This window comes from Vidua chalybeata, chromosome 18 (assembly GCF_026979565.1).
Source record: "Vidua chalybeata isolate OUT-0048 chromosome 18, bVidCha1 merged haplotype, whole genome shotgun sequence".
Lineage (NCBI taxonomy): Eukaryota > Metazoa > Chordata > Aves > Passeriformes > Viduidae > Vidua > Vidua chalybeata.
This window is the reverse complement of record NC_071547.1, coordinates 10541619-10560919: the sequence shown is the minus strand read 5'-3', so window position 1 is coordinate 10560919 and position 19301 is coordinate 10541619. Positions and strand designations below refer to the sequence as shown.

At 56.8% G+C, this 19301-nt stretch overlaps 1 protein-coding gene across 1 annotated transcript in view; it reads left to right on the top strand.

Annotated features, from left to right (window-relative positions):
- The window catches only part of RBM19 (RNA binding motif protein 19), a 62726-nt gene extending 53663 nt beyond the window's left edge, over positions 1-9063 (top strand). The window contains exon 25 of the mRNA XM_053959742.1: positions 8465-9063. The gene's annotated coding sequence lies outside the window, so the exon portion shown is untranslated. The remainder of the gene's footprint in view (positions 1-8464) is intronic.
- The last annotated feature ends 10238 nt before the right edge of the window (positions 9064-19301 follow it).

Genomic DNA, 19301 nt, shown 5'->3' with positions numbered 1-19301 from the left:
TGGTTTTCTCACTGAGGTTAATTTGAGCCTGAATCCATGAAAATGCCACTGATTCCATCAGGGCTGAGCACATCAGATGGGCTGGCTCAGGGTTTGGTGGGGGGAGATTTTAGGAGCCCTCAGCATCCAAAAATGCTGCAGTCACAGCATCCCTGGAGGTCAGGGGCACTCAGAGTGATGCTGAGGGCCAGGCTCCCAGTGTCACACTGGGGACCACTCAGCAGCTCAGGGACATCCAGGACAGCCCTTCCCAACCCACGGGCCAAGGGTTTCTCCCATCTCCACCTGGGATAGGTTTACAATTTGCTTTTCAAATCATCTCTTCAGGCATTGAAAACCTTAAAACCCTCAGGTGGCACCAGCAGGAGATGAGCAGAACTGAGAAACCCCTGCCCAGGTTTGTCCCCTGGCTCCACCTCCTGAGCTGCCCCTTCCAAAAACCATCCCTTGTCCTCCCAGCAGCACTGACACCCAGAGGGAAGGGCTGGGAGAAGGTGGGATGAAGGAAACACCAGGATTCAGGGATGTTTTGCTGCTCTGAAGCTGCACACCAGGACTGAGACGTGCCCAGATTTCAGAGGCAGAGAAATGAGGACACTGCAGTGCCTTGGAATGGGCACTCAGATCAGGGGGTGCCAGAGGGGGGTTTGGAGGAGAGGAGCCCTGGGAGGGGGGCAGCTCATCACCAACTCACCCAGGCAGTGCCTCGGCTGCTTTAAAGGGGAAACACAAAAAGTTTAGTGATGGGTTTGAAGGATTAGGACCTGGAGTCACCCCAGGGTGCCTGGAAGTATCCAGCAGTGCCAGCAGCTGTCCCTGTGCCACCACTGAGGGACACCTGCCTGCTCCCAGACCTCTGGGCACCCCAGCACTGGGCAGAGTTTGGGGACACATTCCTGAGCTGTGTCACCACTGAGGGTGCTCAGACCCAGGGAGTGCCTCAAGCCCTGGATCCACCCAGCCTGAGGGGATCCCGCTGACATTGCTGTGGGACAAGCCCCCTCAGCAGCACAGTCTGGCTCTGGGCACCTCTGCTGGGCATTTCCACACCCAGGGATACCCAGAAGTGATGTGAATCCTTACCTGCTCCTTTCCACATTTTCCCATGTTTTTCCCCCATTTTCACATCTTCACTCATGAAATCCCAGGGAAGGAACAGGTCTGGGCCCAGGGAACATTTTGCTTGCCCCGAGTTGTTTTGGAGATAATTAACTGTGTGTTCTCAGCTGAAACCTGCCATGGCAGCCCGGGGCCTGTGCCATCCGTGGGGGATGGACTGGGAGAACCACGGGTGGAAAACCGAGGAGGAACCAGCTGAGAGTGACCCTCCCTGGGCTGCCTCTTCTCTGGATCCCTGTCCCTCAGTCCGGGCCATTCAGTTCTGGGAACGTCCTTTGTGCCCTTTCCCAGCTTCTCTGTGCCCCACGGGAGCCAGGGATGGGCACTGTCTCCTCCCCTGCCCGTGTGGGTGCAGCTCTGGTCCTTTTCCCATCTTTTCCCAAGGATTCCTGCCCCTCAGGCTCCCGTGACTTCACCCCACTCCTGTTCCCTGCAGAGCCAGGCCTGGCGCTGCTCCTGGGAGCACGGTGGGTCCATCAGCCCAGGGCACTGCTGCTCAGGGGGTGACACTGCTGGCCTGGCACCCCAACACCCCCCCAGGGTCTCCCCAAGGCTGGAAAGGTCCCGGTGACCCCGGCACTCCCTGAACGCCCCGCTCCCATCATGCCTGGCTGAGGAAGAAGTAATTAGTGCCGCTTGCTCCAGCAGGCAATGCCCAAATGTCAGCAACAGCAAAGTCATTAGGACCTGGTTTTACTCTGTGTTTGCTCCCAGAGTCCATGTGTGAGGAAATTCTGGGGGGTGAATCCAACTGCAAAAGCACCAGGAAAAGTCCCTTCCCCTGGCTGTGCTGCCCATCTGCTGCCTGCCTCAGTTTCCCTTCCGTCACCTCTGTAAGGGACCCACCGCAGGGGAAGATCACAGGGTTATGTGATGGGGGGCAGTGCTGCCCCGGGGGGTGCCAGGTGTCCCCAGCATCCCTGGTTTCAGCAGCTGGGGTGGGCTGGGGTGGCTCAGCAGCCAGGGCAAACTTCCTGCTCCCGTTAAAAGCAGCTGCAGTGAGCTGTCCTTGCTTGGGTGCCCACCCAAGCGCTCCCACGCTCCCCGAGCTGCCTGCCCGAGGCTGTGGGAAGGTTTTGGGGCACAGGCAGGCACAGGGTCCTGCAGCAGGACCGTGCTGCAGCCTCCTTCCCATCCCTGCACCAAGCAGGAGAGGGAGAGAGCGGGAGAAAGCGGGAGGGAAAGGACGTGTCAAATCAATCATATTTAAACAAAAGCCTCTTCGGCCCAAGGGCCCTTTTAAAAGCTGCTTATTTAATTAAAAGTCCCATTTTCCATATTTATGGCCCTTATTCAGTTAAATATTAACCGCCTGGGCCAGGGCTGGTTTATTCTTTGGGAAGAGGCAGAGTTGGGAGGTTCATTAGGGGTTTATCAGGCAGATGGATGGATGGAGGGATGGACATGGGACAGCACGTGTGGGCTCGTGATGGTGCCTGGGGACTGTGGGGGTGACACCACCACTGCCCTGTCACCTTCCAGCAGGACACAGCGTTAAAAACAGGGGAACTGGGACTGTTGGGATGGCGTGGGACATGAGCAGGGACAGCTCCTGTAGGAAACCACCTGAAGCACAACACCAGGCACAGTTTATGCACCCAGCTCCCCTAAGCTGTGGCAGAATAATCAAAACACCTCAGTTTTTCCCTGTGGGCACTGGTTCCTGGCCAAACCCTTACCAGGACTGTTTTTCCCCAGGATATTATTCCCAGCAGCGTGTGAGATCCATGGGTTCTGCTGGGTTTGGACATCTCAGGGCTGGGCTCACTGAATGTTCATCTGTGGTGTCACTGCTCCAGGCTGGACCTGGGAACAAGGACCTGTGGGGGTGTCCTTGGAGTCACGGAGGGGGCCAGAGCAGCTCAGCTGGCCACAGGGAGCCGGTGATGTGGGAAGAGAAGATGTGGGAACAAGGAGAAGCTGGAGTTTATGTTTGGGTTGGAAGGGACCCTCAAGACCCGGTGGTTCCACCCCTCCCCATGGCTTTTCCCTTCCTCCCTAGAAGGGGGGAAGGGAAAACCAGGGAGCAGAGGAGCAGCCGTGCTCCAGAGGGTGTCCATGGGGTCAGTCCCTCGCTGGCCTGGCCCCGGTGCTCACCCTGCCGTGGGGCAGAGGGGGAGCCCTGGCAGGAGTCCTGCAGTGTCCCCTCAGGGCTGGGCCCTGCAGGACACCCTGCTCTGGATGTGCTGGGACATGCCCTGTGAAAGCTGCAGGTCTGTCATCCAGACAGACCAAAATCTTCCTCCGAGCTCTGTCCACCCTTCTCCCATCAGTTTTTTGGGAGCCCAGCAAGTAGCCCCGTGCAGCTGCTCCCCCTGCGTGGCAGGGAATGCAGGGGGGTGACGGGAGCATCACCTCCATCCCAGCACGGTCCACACAAAGCCAGCCCTCCTTTTCCCTTCCATCCTAAATAACGGGACACCGAGCTGGCGGCGGAGCCCACCGGGACCCTGCCTTGGGAGGGTGACGCTGGCAGGGCAGGGAGTGAAACGGAGCCGGTGATTTCCTCCGGGGAGCGGGGCAGGGAGGAGAGTGGGGGTTGGCTGCCGGGGAGGGGGGGCGCTGGCAGGAGAGGGAGAGACACCGGGTTATCAGAGAAGTGTGAAGACAATAATGCAATCTGACATTTCTGAAATGAGACCCCCCGGTTGCCCTGGCAACGGCTCACGTGGGACCAGCTCCCGGGAGACGGCTCCGAGATGTGCTATAAATGATGTTTGATTAGAATTTAAATCATTTAGGCGGAGAGAAGATAGGCCTTTTGTCAGCGCGGGGACCCGCGGGGGTCACCCACCCGGCAGCTGCCGGCGCGGGGAGCGGGCCCAGGGGTGCCCCGGGGATGGAGCCCGCCCCTGCCGGGCTGCTGACCCCTCCAGCCGGGACAAGAGGAGCTCCTGGCCACAGCAAACACGGCACGGGAGCAGGACGGAGCCCTGAGCGCCTCTGAGCCCTGGGAATGGACCTGGAATCTACCTGGCATCTCGGCAGGGTCACCTGAGCTTTGCTTTCTCCCCAGCTGGGGCAAAGCCACCAGAACTCTGCCGTGGCTTCTGCCAGCTGAGAGCCTTGGCTTTTTTTTTCTGTGCTCTAATTGAGATAATGACACTTCAGAATTAATTCTGCCTCCCTGAAAGTTTCCTTCAGGTGCAGGAATGTCACCTCCAAGGGAGTGCCCTTCCCCAGGCTGCCTCGGGGACGTGTCCAGGTTTTCCCACCACCTCCAGAGCACGGCCTGGGAAATCCTCCAGCATCCAGAGCTGCTCGGGGGCAGGAATATTGCTGGACAACCATCCCTTGAGCATTCCTCGCTCTTTCCAGCTCCCTGGTGCACACAATGAAGCCCTTTTTTGCTGCACAAAGCCTTCCTTGGGATGAAATTTATTCCCCTGGCTCCGGGGGCTTGCAGGACTTCACGCATGGAGCAGCAGAGCTGGAGCGGGGTCGGCAGCCGTGGTTTATGTTCCTGCCATGGCTTTATGGGGTGAGGGCTCCCGGGAACGAGTGCAGGGCAGCCTCGCCTCGGGGCAAGGGCTCTGCTTGGCTGCAGCACGGAGGGGTTGGGCTCACCCCGGTGCTGGTGAGGACACCACCCCAGTCAGCCCAGGTGTCACCATCCAGCTCAGCGAGGAGACGATTTAAAGGCATCTGGGCTTTCTTCTGAGGTCTCATGGGGGGTGGCACTGAAGCAATACGTGGAATAAATAAACAGACTCCACACCCTGGGGTAGTTATGAGGTGGGTCTGTATGTCAGCGCCCGGCACAAGTGAGATCGCTCTCCAAAACTTGTGCCCCGAGCCTCAGTCTGACCCACACCTTTATTCCCAAAGCTGTTCCATATGCAATGCATTGCACAACTTTTTCATGCATATTCAACCCCTGGCCTCGCCTCTCACGCTAAATAAGTCCACGCCCTTCTGGGCACGCCTGGTTTGCTGTGGTGGTCACACGGGGGTCTCTCGGTGGTCCTGAGGCTGAAGATCGTGGTCTTCCTCATGGCTGAACTTTTGAACTTTTCCTCTCTGCGCGTGTGCTTTTGGTCCTTTGGTGCTTATCTGAGTACCTCTGTCAGTCTTGATAGGCTTGGAGACAGAGGAGCTTCTTTATCTGGGTTCTTTGCCTCTTCTGGTATTGTTCTTTATGCAAGAGGCTTCAGAAATTTGCATTTTCCCATGCCCTTTGTACCAGGCAGAGGTTTCTTAAGTAAAAGGTTAAAATTCAATACATAACTCTACAAGCTACATTATAAATGCTTAATTCATTTTGTTAACTTAACTCCAAAAATCTCTGTTTCAGCACCATCAGAGCCAGGAGGCCACCCCGTTTTGGGCACTTTGAAAAGCTGTTTATTTGCTTTAATATCAACCAGCCTGGCCCTGGCCTGGGCCTGAGTGAGGAACAGAAGTGCCTGACTCCCCAGCTGGTGGGAGAACGGTGTTAGGGGCAAACCAGCAACAGGAAATTTCTTTTCCTAGAAATTTTTAAAGCTCCTTGCTCTTTAATGCCATAATTTAGAGCCAATGAATCTTTAGAGCTTGCTTTTCAACTCCCCAAAAATGCCATCTGATCATGAAATTAGAGCTAAACTAATACGTCTCAACAAATATTAATCTAATGAATTTAGCTTCTTTCTGTTTGTGGACCTGCAAAGAGGGGAATTGCAATGTTCTCATATGTATTAATTATGTGAATGTATTCAACAAACCTCTCCTGACTGCCTTGGTCATGAATATTCTGAGTTTTGGTTCATGGTTGTGTCCACCCTGCACATTCAACTGTGGGTTTGGGAGAAGAGTTAAACCAAGGGGGAGCCTGGATCTTAAAATCATTAAATGGTTTGTGTTGGGAAGGTCCTTGAAGCTCATCCCATCCCAACCCCTGTGGTGGAAGGACACCTTCCACCAGAGCAGGTTACTCCAAGCCCATCCAACCTGGCCTTGTCTTTCTAGCTCTGAGCTTTGCTGTAGAGTTCCCCACTTCTGATGGTCTTTTACTTCAGATGGACTCTGAGTGTGTGTGGGATGAACTGGGTGGGAGAGAAGCCTTGAGTGATGCACGTTCTGGATGTGTTTTGGGGTGAGGGATGCACAGGGCTGGGCTTGGGGGCTGGAAGAGGCTCCTGGACGCCTCTGGGTGGTTTTGGTGGGATCTCCACGACTATAAAATCACTGATGAACATCTGTGGTACCTCCAGCCGGGTCTGGGGTGTTGCACTGGGATTTATTGACAGATGTTGTATTTGGAGTGGTGGTGAGCTCTTCCTTCAGGGTGCAGCTCAGCTCTCATCTGGGCAGGGCAGTGTTGGGGCTGCTCCCCAGACCACCCCAGCGAGCTCTGCCAGCCCAAAATCACTGCTCCTGGTCTTGTGTGGGGCTGCAGAGGCAGCACAGCCCAGGGGCTCGGACAGGACCACAGGGCTCAGCTGGAGCCCTCCTTTCAGAGCTCTGCCTCTGGAAATGGGCTTTGGAGCAGGGGACTCCCTGGGCAGGTCCCTGCCTGCTCCCAGGGCCACAGCAGGGCTGCTCCTCCCATTTGAATTAAGGGTGCTCTGCCCAGCTCTGGAACCTCTTCTGGGAGAAGCCTGGCACTGGAGCCAGAGGGTTGGCACTGGGGTTTTGGGGGCTGGATTCTCCTCCTCCAGCCCATCCTTTGGGATTTGGGCAGCCCCTGTTTGGGGAGAGGGGCTGTGAGCGCTTTGCAGGGCGGGCTCGGGGTGACACCTCGTTAATTGGCACGAGCTGGAAATGCAAACCCCGGCAGGAACGGGCTTGTCATCCCCCGGGAAGGTCCTGGGCATCACAGAACGTGTTACTGCTGGGTGGGGCCAGGAGCAAAAATAACGGGGCTTGTTCCAGATCAGAAGTGAATTAAATGCCCCCTGATCCACCTCCAAGCTGTCTGCCACTCCCCAGAAACGCAGAACTGCTTCTTGTTGTGGTCGTTCTCTTTGCTTTTGGGGCTCACCCTGCACACACAGGCCCTGGGGACACTTTCCTGGGTGCCACCAGCTCCTGCCCTCCTGGATGCTGATCCCTGGCAGGCCATGAAGGAGCTGAAGTGGCCCCAGGTAATAAAGACTGACCCAGAGCGGACATAAAACTAAAATATATGGCTGTGTCTGATTAAAGACAAATTATTTTTGGCAAATATTAATGTTCCAGCAGGAGTGGCACAGCAGCCACTTCAGCACTCCTGTGAGCATCTCTTTATTTCCTTTCAGCTTTTCAGTTTGATGTTTGAAATACCCACTCAGGACTGGTGCATCCTGCTGTGGGAAAGGCGCCTGGGCTGGGGACAAGGACAGGGAGAGGCAGCCCTTGTCACCTCCCTGGCACCAGCTGCTCCCTTTTCCCTGCCTGGAAATGTGGGGGAAAGCTGTGTTTGCACCTCAGCTGAGGTCTGCAGCACCTGCCTGGGTGTGGAGGGGGTTTTCCCACTGGGAAAATACCTGTACAGGGAGCTGGGAAGGTCAGTGCTTTTGTTTTTATCACAAAAAAACCTCCTGGCAATGGAGAGGGGAGCTTCTGGGTCTGGTGGCCTTGGGAAAAGCTGATCCTTGGGAAGGGTCAGGGTTGGTTGAGGGTTGGTGGTGTTACACTGGCTTGCACTGAAGAAACCTGGAGGGGAACTGGTAATAAAGGCCTGGAGTGATGGGGAATGGACTGCAATTGACAGAGGACAGGGTTAGGTTGTCTATTGGGAAGGAATTGTTCCCTGTGACAGTGGTGAGCCCTGGCACAGGGTGCCCAGAGCAGCTGTGGCTGCCCCTGGATCCCTGGCAGTGCCCAAGGCCAGGTTGGAGAGGCTTGGAGCAGCCTGGAATAGTGGAAGGTGTCCCTGGCCACAGCAGGGCTGGAATGGGATGAGCTTGAAAGTCCCTTCCAACCCAAACCATTCCATGATTTCCGAGCCCCAAATCTGCAAACGTCCCTGGCAGAGCTGAGAGGTCCCAGCTCCGCTCCTGGGAAGGCTTTGAGCAAAGCACAGAGCCCGGAGCTGCTGCTGGGGCGGGTGACTGGCAGCACCTAAAGCCTGTGGCCTCCCGGTGACCTGTGACATCTGCAGAGGAGGAAGAGCCATCTTCCCCTTTGTCTGGCTCCTCGCAGCCGGCTCTGGCTGATGGCAGGAGTGAGGGAGGGTCACACACCCCAGCACGGCCGGGACACTCAGGGGAGCAGCTCCTCTCACTGCCGAAGCTCTCGTGCTCCCGCTGCCTCCCTTCCAGGTGTCCATTTCCCGAAACAAACCTGTGCTTAACCCTTTGCACACCCCAACCCCTGTAGGATCCACCTCCTGAACTCGCCTGATTTTTATCTTTTTTATATATTTTTTTTTCTTTATCTCTAGACATTTGCTGCTTCCCCTCGTGCTAATGCAGGCATCTTCCATCACCAAAACGCCTCCGGGGCAGAGGCAAATGGCATCGATAGCTCTGCAGCCTGTCAGGAGCGCCGGGAGGAGGGACAGCGGGACACCGGGAGCAGATGGGGCCGCTCCTCCTCCGCCACCCCTCGCCAGCGGCAGCTCCAGCCGCTTGGTGCCTCTCGGTTCACCCACCCTCTGACCCCCTCGGCGCTGCAATTCCTCCTCTTTTCCCCTTTTTTTCTTGGAATATCTCCGCGTCCCAGCCCTGTTTGCTGCCCAGCTGCGCTCGCCTTTTGCTCCAGCCCTTTGGCTCATGAATATTCAGTCTGGGAGCCCGGGCTCGGGCTGCTTGGTGCTGCAAGAGCCTCACAGCCGATCCCGGTGTCCTGGTGGTTGGCGTGGGGGTGCGGCGGGCTGGGGAGGACGGTGATGCTCGGTGGGAAGGGACAAGAAAGTGGGCAAAGCAAACCCATTTCTGCAATTGTCTCGCAGCTCGAGAGCAGCAATCCCTTCATTTCTCCGAGGGAAATCGCGGGATGGATCCGTGTCGGGTCCTGCTGAGGCAGCTGTGCGTGAGAGGAGGGGGATCTGGGGAGGTTCCGGGGGTCCCACACCTGGCAGTGCCATGAGGAGGTGGCACCAAGGCCCGGATCCGTTCCGCGGGGTCTGCAGGGAATCCCTGCTCCTGCTGCTGGGGGGGTGGGGACCTGGAGACGTGGCACGGGGTGGGGGTTCTGCCTGCTCGGAGTGACAGGAGACATCCAAAAAACCCCGCTGGAGGCAAGCAGTGCTTGGATAGCCATGCTTTGGGCCGTGCTTCCCAGCCCTCCTCCAGGTGAGGAATGTCCCTTAGCATCCCCCACCCGCTTTTCCCGGTGCACGGGACCGAGCTGGGGATGCAGCAGTGCCGCGGAAAATAAACAACCAGAGCTTAGTGAAGCTGTTCTGCCAAATTTACACCCTTTGCCGGCGCACGGAGGGGGTGCCAGGAGCCGCGGCCGCTGCCCTTGATCGCCGCATCCATCACGGGGTATAAATGGCCGCGCTCCCGGAGCTATCGAGCGGGGACGGTGCCGGCTGTGGCAGCTCCCCTCGTCCATCACGGGCCGGGGACAGCGCTGGCAGCGACACCGGCAGCTCAAGGATGCTTTGGGAGAAGCGGCAGGATCCATCCCGCAGCTCTCCCTCCCGGCGCCGGCAGCCCCACGGGGACCGGGGTGTCACAGTCCCCATTGCTTTGGGCAGGGGCTGCGCCCACGCAGCCTTTTAAAGGGACTTTTACAGCGATTGCTGCCAACTTCGTGGAGCTCGGGAAGGCAGCATTGCTCCAGCTCCTCGATTCTCTTGGAAGCCACGGTGCTTCCTTCTGTCTCCCAGCCCTTGTTTTGTCTCTGTTCCCATCTCCTCTTGCATACACCGTTCGAGTGCCTCTCACCTGTTTATTTCCTCTAATGGCATCAGGCTACAAGTGGCTGAACAGTTAAAATGAACACCATCACCATGGGTTTCTCTTTTTTTTCTTTCCCCTTGCATCCACTCTGGAAATGGGGATTTTTTTTCTCTCCTCTAGCTGCATTCCCCAGGGATTGAGCCTGTCCCTTTCCCTCTGTCCCCTTCTGAAAGAATGTCAACCGAACTCCAGGAATGCAGAGAGGTCTGGAAATGCAGAGCTCTTAAAATGGGATGCTCCTGTGCTTTTGGGGTGCCCGGAGGGAGCAGACCCTTTGATGTCTTCACCAAATGGAGCTGGGGGAGCAGTGCTGGGGCCGGGTGCCCACCCCTCCTGCAGAGAGACAGCTCTCCTTCAGAACAGGGAATCAAACGGGGTTTTGAGGGAAGGGAAGGGGTTGTGTGGACCCCACCTACTGCTTGGTGCTCCCAGTGTTTTCCTGGCTTTCCTCGAAATCCCCCACCTCCCATCCTGCTGGGATGGAGGTGCTGTGCTCCCGTGAGCCATGGGAGCCACCGGGATTCTGGTTCTGGGAGCACTGAGTGGGCACAGAAATCAGCTCCTGGCTGGGCTCTGGGGTGTTTTGGGGGACAAAGGTTGGGGGGTTCAGGCTGGATGGGTGCTGGCAGAGGCTGCTGTGACCCCGAGCTTTCCCTGCAGCATTATATAAATCCATATCCACATATTCCAGCTGCCTGAGTGATTAATGCAGCTCAGCCCCTCCAAGTTTATTGCTCAGAAGTTCAGACCAGCTTCAGACCCCAAAAAATGTTGGTTTCCCCTCTCTGAACTGTTTTTCTCTGGTGCTGGCAACCAGCAACTGCAACATCCCAAATCTCGTGAGGAGGGTGAGGGAGCTTCCTCCTCAATCCAGGCTGAATGAGGGAAAAACAAATGAGATTGCAAACAAACCTCTCTTAATGTATGGGGTTAATAGAAACATCTCTGCTGGATTTGAAGGAAGCAGATAACATTGCCAGGACTCAATGTGAATAAAGTCCCCTTTCTGCTGTCCCTTCCTTCTCCCCACTGTCCCCAAACAAACCATGAGTGACTCCACAGCTACAAGACTTTAACACACTCAGAATGAAGTGATTCCTGAGGCAGAGCGTGTTTGGGAGAGGTGGGAGCCGCTGGAGGAGATCCAGCCCCTCCAGCCGGGTCTGCCTGACCCAGCTCGGGCTGCAGGGCAGAATCTGGTGCCAGGGCTTGGGGATCATGCCCAAGGTGGCAGCTGCTGGCCTTCCATGGCATCCCAGGCAGGCAGGAGCCCCTCACCGTGCCCTGGGGCTGGCTTGGGCATGGCTGTGGGGTGGTGCTGCACGCTGCACAGCAGGGACAGGGAAATCTCCCACTCTGCTGCTGGGATAAATGGGATTTGGGGGGATCTGGATGGTGCCGTGGGGGGTTCCCCACAACCTGAGCTCATAGTCCCCGTGTCCCCTCAGCCCAGACCCTGCACCCCATCTCTTCATCCATGCCCAGCCCTGGCGCTCCCAGCTGCAGGGTGGGCTGGAGCTGGGGCTGCTCCGAGCTATTCGTGCCTCGGGCCGCCCTGGCTGGGCGTGCTGCATCCCCATCCTCCCCCACGGCTCTGCTTTCCTGCTTCTTCCCTCACAGCTGCTTTCTCCTTCTGCTCCTGCTCCCCTCTCGCTCCCTCCACTCTGCCTCAGAGACACACATAACTCTCCCGTGAAATATATACAGTGTAAATATATAAAAAGCCGGCGTTTGCCTGCTGCTTATGTATTCATGAAATAGTAAATAAATTTTATGGGATAATGTGAAGGCTGCCAGGGAGCAGGAGGATGAAAACTAACCCCTAATGAGGCTCCGTGTCAGTTTGGCACACTCGGGATCGATCTGCCGCTTCCATTTAGCGCCCGAGCGTGGGTGGGGGGAGGAGGCGCTTCCCCGGCGTGGCCTCGGCAGCGGCGCCGCGGTGACGGCCACGGGGTCACGGGCTCGGCGGGGCAGGACGGGCCGGGGCTGCGGGTGCGCTCCGGGGGTGTCGGGCTGGCTCAGGGGGAGCTTTGGGAGCGCGCAAAACGGTGGGGGAGAAGCGTTCCTGGGGAGGGGATGCTCAGGCCGGCTTGGGGAGAGATGTGGGGGCAGAGGCAGGCAGGGATGCAGGAAGGGATGCAGGAAGGGATGCAGGAAAGGATGCAGGAAGGGATGCAGGAAGGGATGCAGGAAGGGATGAAGGAAAGGATGCAGGAAGGGATGCAGGAAGGGATGAAGGAAAGGATGCAGGAAGGGATGCAGGAAGGGATGCAGGGATGCAGCAGATATTAATGCAGGGATGCAGCAGAGATTAATACAGGGGTTCAGGGATGCAGCAGGGATGCAGACAGGGATGCAGGGATGCAGGGATGCAGCAGGGATGCAGACAGGGATGCAGGGATGCATGCAGGGATTAAGACAGGGATGCAGCAGGGATGCAGCAGGGATGCAGACAGGGATGCAGGGATGCATGCAGGGATTAAGACAGGGATTCAGGGATGCAGCAGGGATGCAGCAGGGATTCAGGGATGCATGCAGGCATCCCTGCACAGGCTTCCAGGCCGCAGAGAGGGCACTGCCCTCAGCAGGCAGGAGAGGAGCTCTGGGGTGCCAGCGTGAGGAGGGGCTGCAGAGCTGGGCACAGCCGAGGGAGAGCCAAAGTGCAGCTCCCCTGCCAAGGCTCCAGCCCAGCTCAGGAGGGGCTGGGCTCCATCCTTCCACTGAGACCCTCCCGGGGGAAAAGGCAGCTCCTGGGGCCTGCCCAGGGCTGAGCAGAGCTGGGGTTCTTCCCTGCAATCCTCCCCAGGGAGCAGCAGCTCCAGCAGGGATGGAGGAGGGTGATGGCTGCCCCAGTCACGTGGAGATCCCCTCGATCCCATTCTCTCCTCCCAGGAGGAATAGTGGGGACACAGGGTGTGGGGAGCACTGGAAGGGTTGGGGTTTGGGAGGACCCACAAAAGCCAGTGAGACCCTGGGCACCCCAGAGCCCTGTGGGGCTCAGCCTTCCCACAGGAACTGCCCTGTGTTGGAAGGGCTGTGGGTGCAGCCCACAGGATTTGCCCCAGTGCTGGGTCTCCCAGCCCTACCTGCTGCAGCAGGGGATGGTTTGGGGTTATTTGGGGTATGATACAGCTTTTCCTTTAATTCAGTGTTTGAGGAATAGGGTCATACATAACAGGGGGAAAGCAGGAAAAACGAGTGTGTGCTTCCAAACACCTGGGGATGTGGGAATCATCGGGCACACCAGAGAAGCTCCCTCACCCAGGGAGGGATTTTAGGATTTTTGTAGCTAAAAACCCAGCCTGGGTTGGAAAGGAAGCCGAAATGTTGGTCTGGTTAATACTCAGAGTCAGCTGCAGGTCAGCAAAGTGGGAACACCACACCAGGCACTGGGCTAGGGCTGCATCTTTCCAGGCATCCCTGAAAATTTAGGGCTTCATACAGAGAACAGCCAAAGCACCTGATGGAATACCAGAGGGGATGAGAGATATTTACACACATAAATACATTGAAGTTTTATCCTCTTTGGTGTGCCCAGTTTGAAGGCACCTCCTGGTGCAGCGTGGGGGAGTCCAGCAGTGCTGTGGGATGCAGGATGCTGCTGCTGCTGCTGCAATTTTGGCTTTGGATGGGTTTCCCATCAAGGAGCTGAGGAAAAGCAGACAGAGATGCAGGGACTTGGGTGAAGCAGCAGCTTTTCCCCTCCATCATCACCCTGCCAGCGTCCTCACAGAGCTGCCCCACGCAAGGCACAGGGCTTTGGAAAGTCACAATATTTGGGGTATTTACCGTGCTGTTTTATTCCCAATTACCATCCTCACCCGGAGGAGAGCTGGAGCCTGCATCTCCGATGTTTCTGCGCCTTGTGGGGAGCTGCAAACAGGACCGAGCTCAGCCCCAGCCCCTCTCCCGCAGCCCCCGCGGCTCCCACGGGGCGGGACGAGCTCCGGGTGCCGCTGGCTCCCCTCAGCATCCGGCTCCCAGCCCTCCCCTCCCTCCCGCGCCGCCTCCTCCCTCCCTCCCTCCTTCCCCCCTCGTATTTTTTTTTATGGACGGAATGAGATGGAGAAGTAAAAATTATTAACCCCGAGGTCAGCGCTGGCTGCCTCATTCCTCTCTAGCTTCAAGCACTTTCTCCCTCATCTGTTTCACAGACAGCGATGTTCGGCTCAACACATTTGCATATACTTATTGCATTTTTTTTAGTCTTTATCTATTTATTTATTTTTAAAGAGACAGAGCTGCTCCTGCCTCTTCTTTTTTTTTTTTTTTTTTCCCTCCTGTGAGTTTTCTCCAGCCGCTCTTCGGGATTTGATTCAGGCACAGCTCGCTGAGGGAGGCAGGGGAGTGCAGGACCTGCAGGGATGCTGGGCTTGGCTCTCCTCCTCCCACCTTGATTTCACCGCTGTTTTTTCCACGTTTTCCCTAGAAAATGGCTGAGTTGTCCCTCTTGGCTGCTGAGGGAGCAGGAGCAGGGTGGAGGATGGCCAGAGGGATGGATCCATCTTGCTCTTCATGGCCATGCTTGCCCCTGGAGAAGCGATGGGGAAGGGCCCCAGGAAGCTCCTGGTGGTCCAAAGGAGGGTGGAGATGGAAACTGCTCACCATTCCAAGGCCGTTCCTGGGCTTTTCTTGGATGCCATGGCCAAGCACAGCTGGCTCCTCCAAAGTCATCAGCACGTGGCAAAACCTGGACCCTCATTTAGGAGGCAGCAGCCTCAGGCTCAGCATGCTCCTCCTCTTCACCACAGCAAAGCTTCTCCCATCAACCCCAAGGAATACCAGGGAGGGGGGAAGGAAAAAATAAATAAAAAATTGGGATTGTTACAGCTTAAGCTCAGCATCTCCCCAAAAATCCCTCGCAGATATCCATAATGGTCCGGCAGCTATTAGAGGCGTGGGAAGGAGGGAAGGGAAGGAAATGAATGCCGGGTGAAAAGAGAAATTCATAGCCCAGCTGATACGCCATGATAAATAATTATGAGTTATTAATTTTAAATTACATCTTTAATGCGTTGCATGATTTTAATTCCCACCACAGTATTAATACAGGGACTGTGGGTTTGATTAATTTAAAGCGGAACAGAAAGGTGTCAATTCCCAGCGCTGCCAGCGACCTCACGGGGCTGCACGGGGAGGGCCCTTATTCCCTTTATTCCCTTTATTGTGGGATGAGTGTTGGGATGGCTACTCCTGCGCTGTGGGGTGGGTAGGAATAGTCCAAACCAGGGGGTGATTTGTGGGGTGGACAACAGCAAGGTGTTTAAGAGCCCGCAGCTGCTTTATTTCAGGGGGAACCCATGAGGGAAGAGCATCACAGGAGAGCTGGGAGCACCCATCCTGCTTCCCAGGTGGGTGAAAACCACCAGAAACCCTCCCTCAACCGCTGCATCCCAAATCCACCCCGCCAAAAACCAGGGACCGGCATGACCAAAACCCACTGGGTGCCTCCACCCTCCCCCCCACCTCAGACACCCCCTCTGCCGGGGCCAGGAAGCTGCTCCAAGTTTGCTTTGTGAGTAAACTTCCCCTAAGTGTGACAATCGCTTTAGCTCCCCAGCGAGGATTTACCGGGCTTCTGTTATCTCTTTGAAAGTCGGAGTTCTCCAAATGGCCATGAGAGAGCAGCCGGAGAGGTCAGAGCCAGTTAGGCTGCACAGCCGTTCAAAGCCCCCTTCCAAGCGGCATTAAAGACGGGATTAAGTCTAAGAGGGTTATGGAGGGAGGAGTAAACCAGCCTTGTCCTGCACACAGCGCCGAGATAAGGCTCTGTTCTCTAGGTGTGAATTCCCGCGTGTGCAAGCCCAGGCAGTCCGGGCTTTGCGGCAGAAATTGGAGGGATAATTCCGGAGGCGGGGGGATCAAGCGGGAGCCGAGGCTGGGCTGGGGTGGTGCCGCCACAGCCGCCCCACTATTTATAGGATTGCTTAATCCGGGCGGCCGCGGCACGAGCAGCCTCCTTTCCCTCTTGTTGGGCACAGGGATGGGGGCATGGATGTGGGGGCACACCATCCTGCCTCCGAAGGGAAGGCTGGGGATGGGTTTGGAGTCACGGCTGGGTTGGGTGCTGTCCTGAAGCACCACACGATCCTGAAGGATCTTCTTCTCCTGGAGCATCACGTCATCCTGCTGCATCCCGATGGCCAACACCTCTGTGGGGTCACACAGTGCCCCAGCGTGGGGGGTTTCACTCCCTTTCCCCCTTCTCAGGGCTGGAACTGGGTTTGGAAAGGCTTCCCACGTCCTCCTGCACCTTCCCAGGTGGTGGAGCCTGATGTAGCTCCTTGTGCTCTGCCCAAGAGGAGACACAACCCTGAAATCCCCAGGGAAGGGGGGCTTGTTTGGGATGGGATGGGGTGGGATGGGATGGGTTTGATGGGATGGGATGGGATGGGATGGGATGGGATGGGATGGGATGGGATGGGGCTGGGATGGGATGGGATGGGGCTGGAGCACCACTTGTGTTTTCCCTCCCAGCCCCTCAAAGCAGTCATGGGAAGGCCCAGCCTAGGGGGATGCTCCTCATCAAGCACCCTCCAAGGACAGTGGGCTCCTTCCCTGTGGGTTCCATCCACGTCTTGCTTCGCCACCCTCCGTGTGTTTCCCAGCCCCAGGAGCTGCTGCCGGCAGAGGGAGCAGGACCTGAGCGGGATTTGAGCCTTTCCCAAGTACAGCGTTTGCATTTTCCCTTTTTTGGCTGGGTCCCGAGGCCGCTCTCGGAAGAGCCAGGTGCCAGAGCTCTGTCTGCATGCTCAGAGCCTGTTCAATTAAACAGTTCAGGGAATTAACTGCGTGCCACGAGCTGCAGCAAACCCGCTCGCAGCCAGGGACGGCTGGATTTGCTCCTCGCCAAAAAAAACCTCGGAAAACAACGCTAATAAAGAAGGATAACCGAGTCCCTGCCTGCTGCACGGAGCCTTTTCTTTCTTCTTCTGCCTCGCTTCCTTTCTTTCCCCAGCTGGGAGGGCTCTGTGGTCAGGATGCTGCTCCCCCGGGAGATGACCGGGATGGGGATGCCCGGGGCTGTGGATGCCAAGGGCTGGAGCCTCCCTTTCCTCAGAGCCCAGGAGGGATTTGCCAGGCCTGGCAGGCGGGAGCGCTCCAGGCTCAGCTGGGAGCCCAGCCCAAGGTCAAGCCTGGCTGGGTCTGTCCCAAGGCAGGCAGAGCTCAGCTCTCCGAGGCCAAGCATTCGGGTTTTGCCTTCCCAAATGGTGTTTGGAGCATCTCCCGGGTGGCTTCATGCCCTGACTGCTCATGCCCCTGTCCCAGCACTTGGCCCCCACTCTCTCCTCACTCCTGATTTTTCTGTCCTGCATCTCCCATTGCTCTTCCCTGTGCCAGGCAGGGCTGGCTGCTCCTACTGCCCATCCCAAGGTTTTGGGCACACAGAGCATCCCCACCCTGCCTATTCCCAGCACATGAACAGAACTGGTTTTTTTCCAAGGGAACTCAGAGGCACCTTTCTACTTAAGTTTTCTCTCCAAAGACAAAAAATGACATTTTGAGTGATGGGTGGGAGCATTCCCACACCCACAAATCTCACTGAGAGGATTTTCCTGGGCAGGTTTTCCTTGGCACTGCCATGGGATGCAGTGATGGAGGCCCACTGGCTCCACACCCACCTTGTGATGCCCTTTCGCTGCATCCAGGGGCTTTTTATGCTCCCTCTCCCATGCTCAGATAAGGATCTCCAAGCATTTTGGGTTGAAGGGACCGGTGCAGCTCTCTGATTGCTTCCAGGCCTCCAAGCCCTGGATTTGGGATCTCTCCCCGCCTGGCCGGAGTGGGCTCCCTCCCCAGGCCTCTGTCAGCAGGAAGATGTAGAGCAATCACAGCTCTGTGCTGCAAATATTAATTATCCACTAACTGCTCTCCAGGCAGCCATTAGATCTCAGCTCTCCGACAGCTGTTCCCAGCCCGAGGGATGCTCCGGAGGGGGAGCAGCCGGGAGGTGGCGGGGGGCTGCCACGGGAGGGGTCCCCACGCTGCTGTGTCCCCAAGGCTGGCTGAGCCACTGAGGGCAGGGGGGATTTGGGTGCTGGCACTTTTCTTTCTGTGTGAAATATTCCCATTCCAGCGTTTTGAGGGTTCGTTCTTCCCGTCAGCTTTCCAGCCCTGCCCCAGGAGGATGAGGAGGATTTGCTGTCACAAGGAATTTCCCCTTTCCTCTTGTTTCATCTCACTGGATAGGGTGAGATCTCTCTGTGATCACTTGAGACCTCCTCATCCTCTGGCTCATTTTCCAGATGTTTTTTGGTCGGTCCCTCCTTCCAGCACGTGCTCCCACTCCCACCCTTTCCCTGGTGCATCACAAACCTCTTCCATGTTCCTACTTCTTGGGCAACTCCAGCACTTTTCCCCACTGATCCCCCAGGGTGGGAAGCTGTTGGCCACAGTCAGGGTGAGGCCACACCAAAGGGGAGCTGCCCACGGCCCCCCAGTGCCCCTGGAGCCCCCCAGCCCCAAACCCTCCATCACCTCACAGGTTTTGGCCCTGATTGCACCAAGGAGCTGCAAAGGAGGGTGGAAATTCCTCAGCATCCTCATTTTGGGATGAGAGGCATTGCCCAAGCCTTAGTGGGGCACACCGAGCTCCCAGGGCTCAGCAGGATGCACGCCCAGGGATGATCCCACCATGGATCCCATATCCCTCTTTCCACCCATCTTCCACAAGCAGAGACACCAATAAGGAGCTCGTTAACGAAATAAATGAGTGAGGTGGGCCCGTGCTCATATAAATCTCTCTGAGAGAGCGTTCAGACATTCCATATTTGAGCTGGCCATCATTTAAATTACTGCTCTGCCTCCCCTCAGCCCGGCCCCTTATTATCAGGGGTTTCATGCTCAGGGCTTAATTGCAATCGCTGGCGAGCTCCCCCTCCAAGCTCTCGTCAGGAATTAGCTGCTTCTCCTGCCCTCTCATTATCCACCCAACCCAGGGGGCTCCAGAGCCAGCCAGGGAGAAGGGCTGGGTGCTTCCCAAGGGGTTTTCTGGGCTCCAGGGAAGAGCCCCTTAGCATGGGAGCTGCCAGGAGAGCTCCAAATAATTCTATATACTTGAATGTTTCCCTGCAATTGCCCAGGGAGCACCTGGGAATGCCTGGAGGAGCTGTTGGAAGCAGGAGATGTCTTCTAAGAGAAGCTGAGCTGTGGGGATGGCTTCCACCTTCCTCTTCTCACTGTTTATCTCCTGACCTGGGTGTCCCACTGCCATCTCCCTTCCTGACCTACCAGAGACAGAAATTGTCACCCCAGAGTTGGAGTTGTCCCATCCCTGGAAGTGTTCAAGGAACGGGCTTGGAGCAAGCTGGGACAGTGGAAGGGGGATGGAACAAGATGGGCTTGAAGGTCCCTTCCAACCCAAAG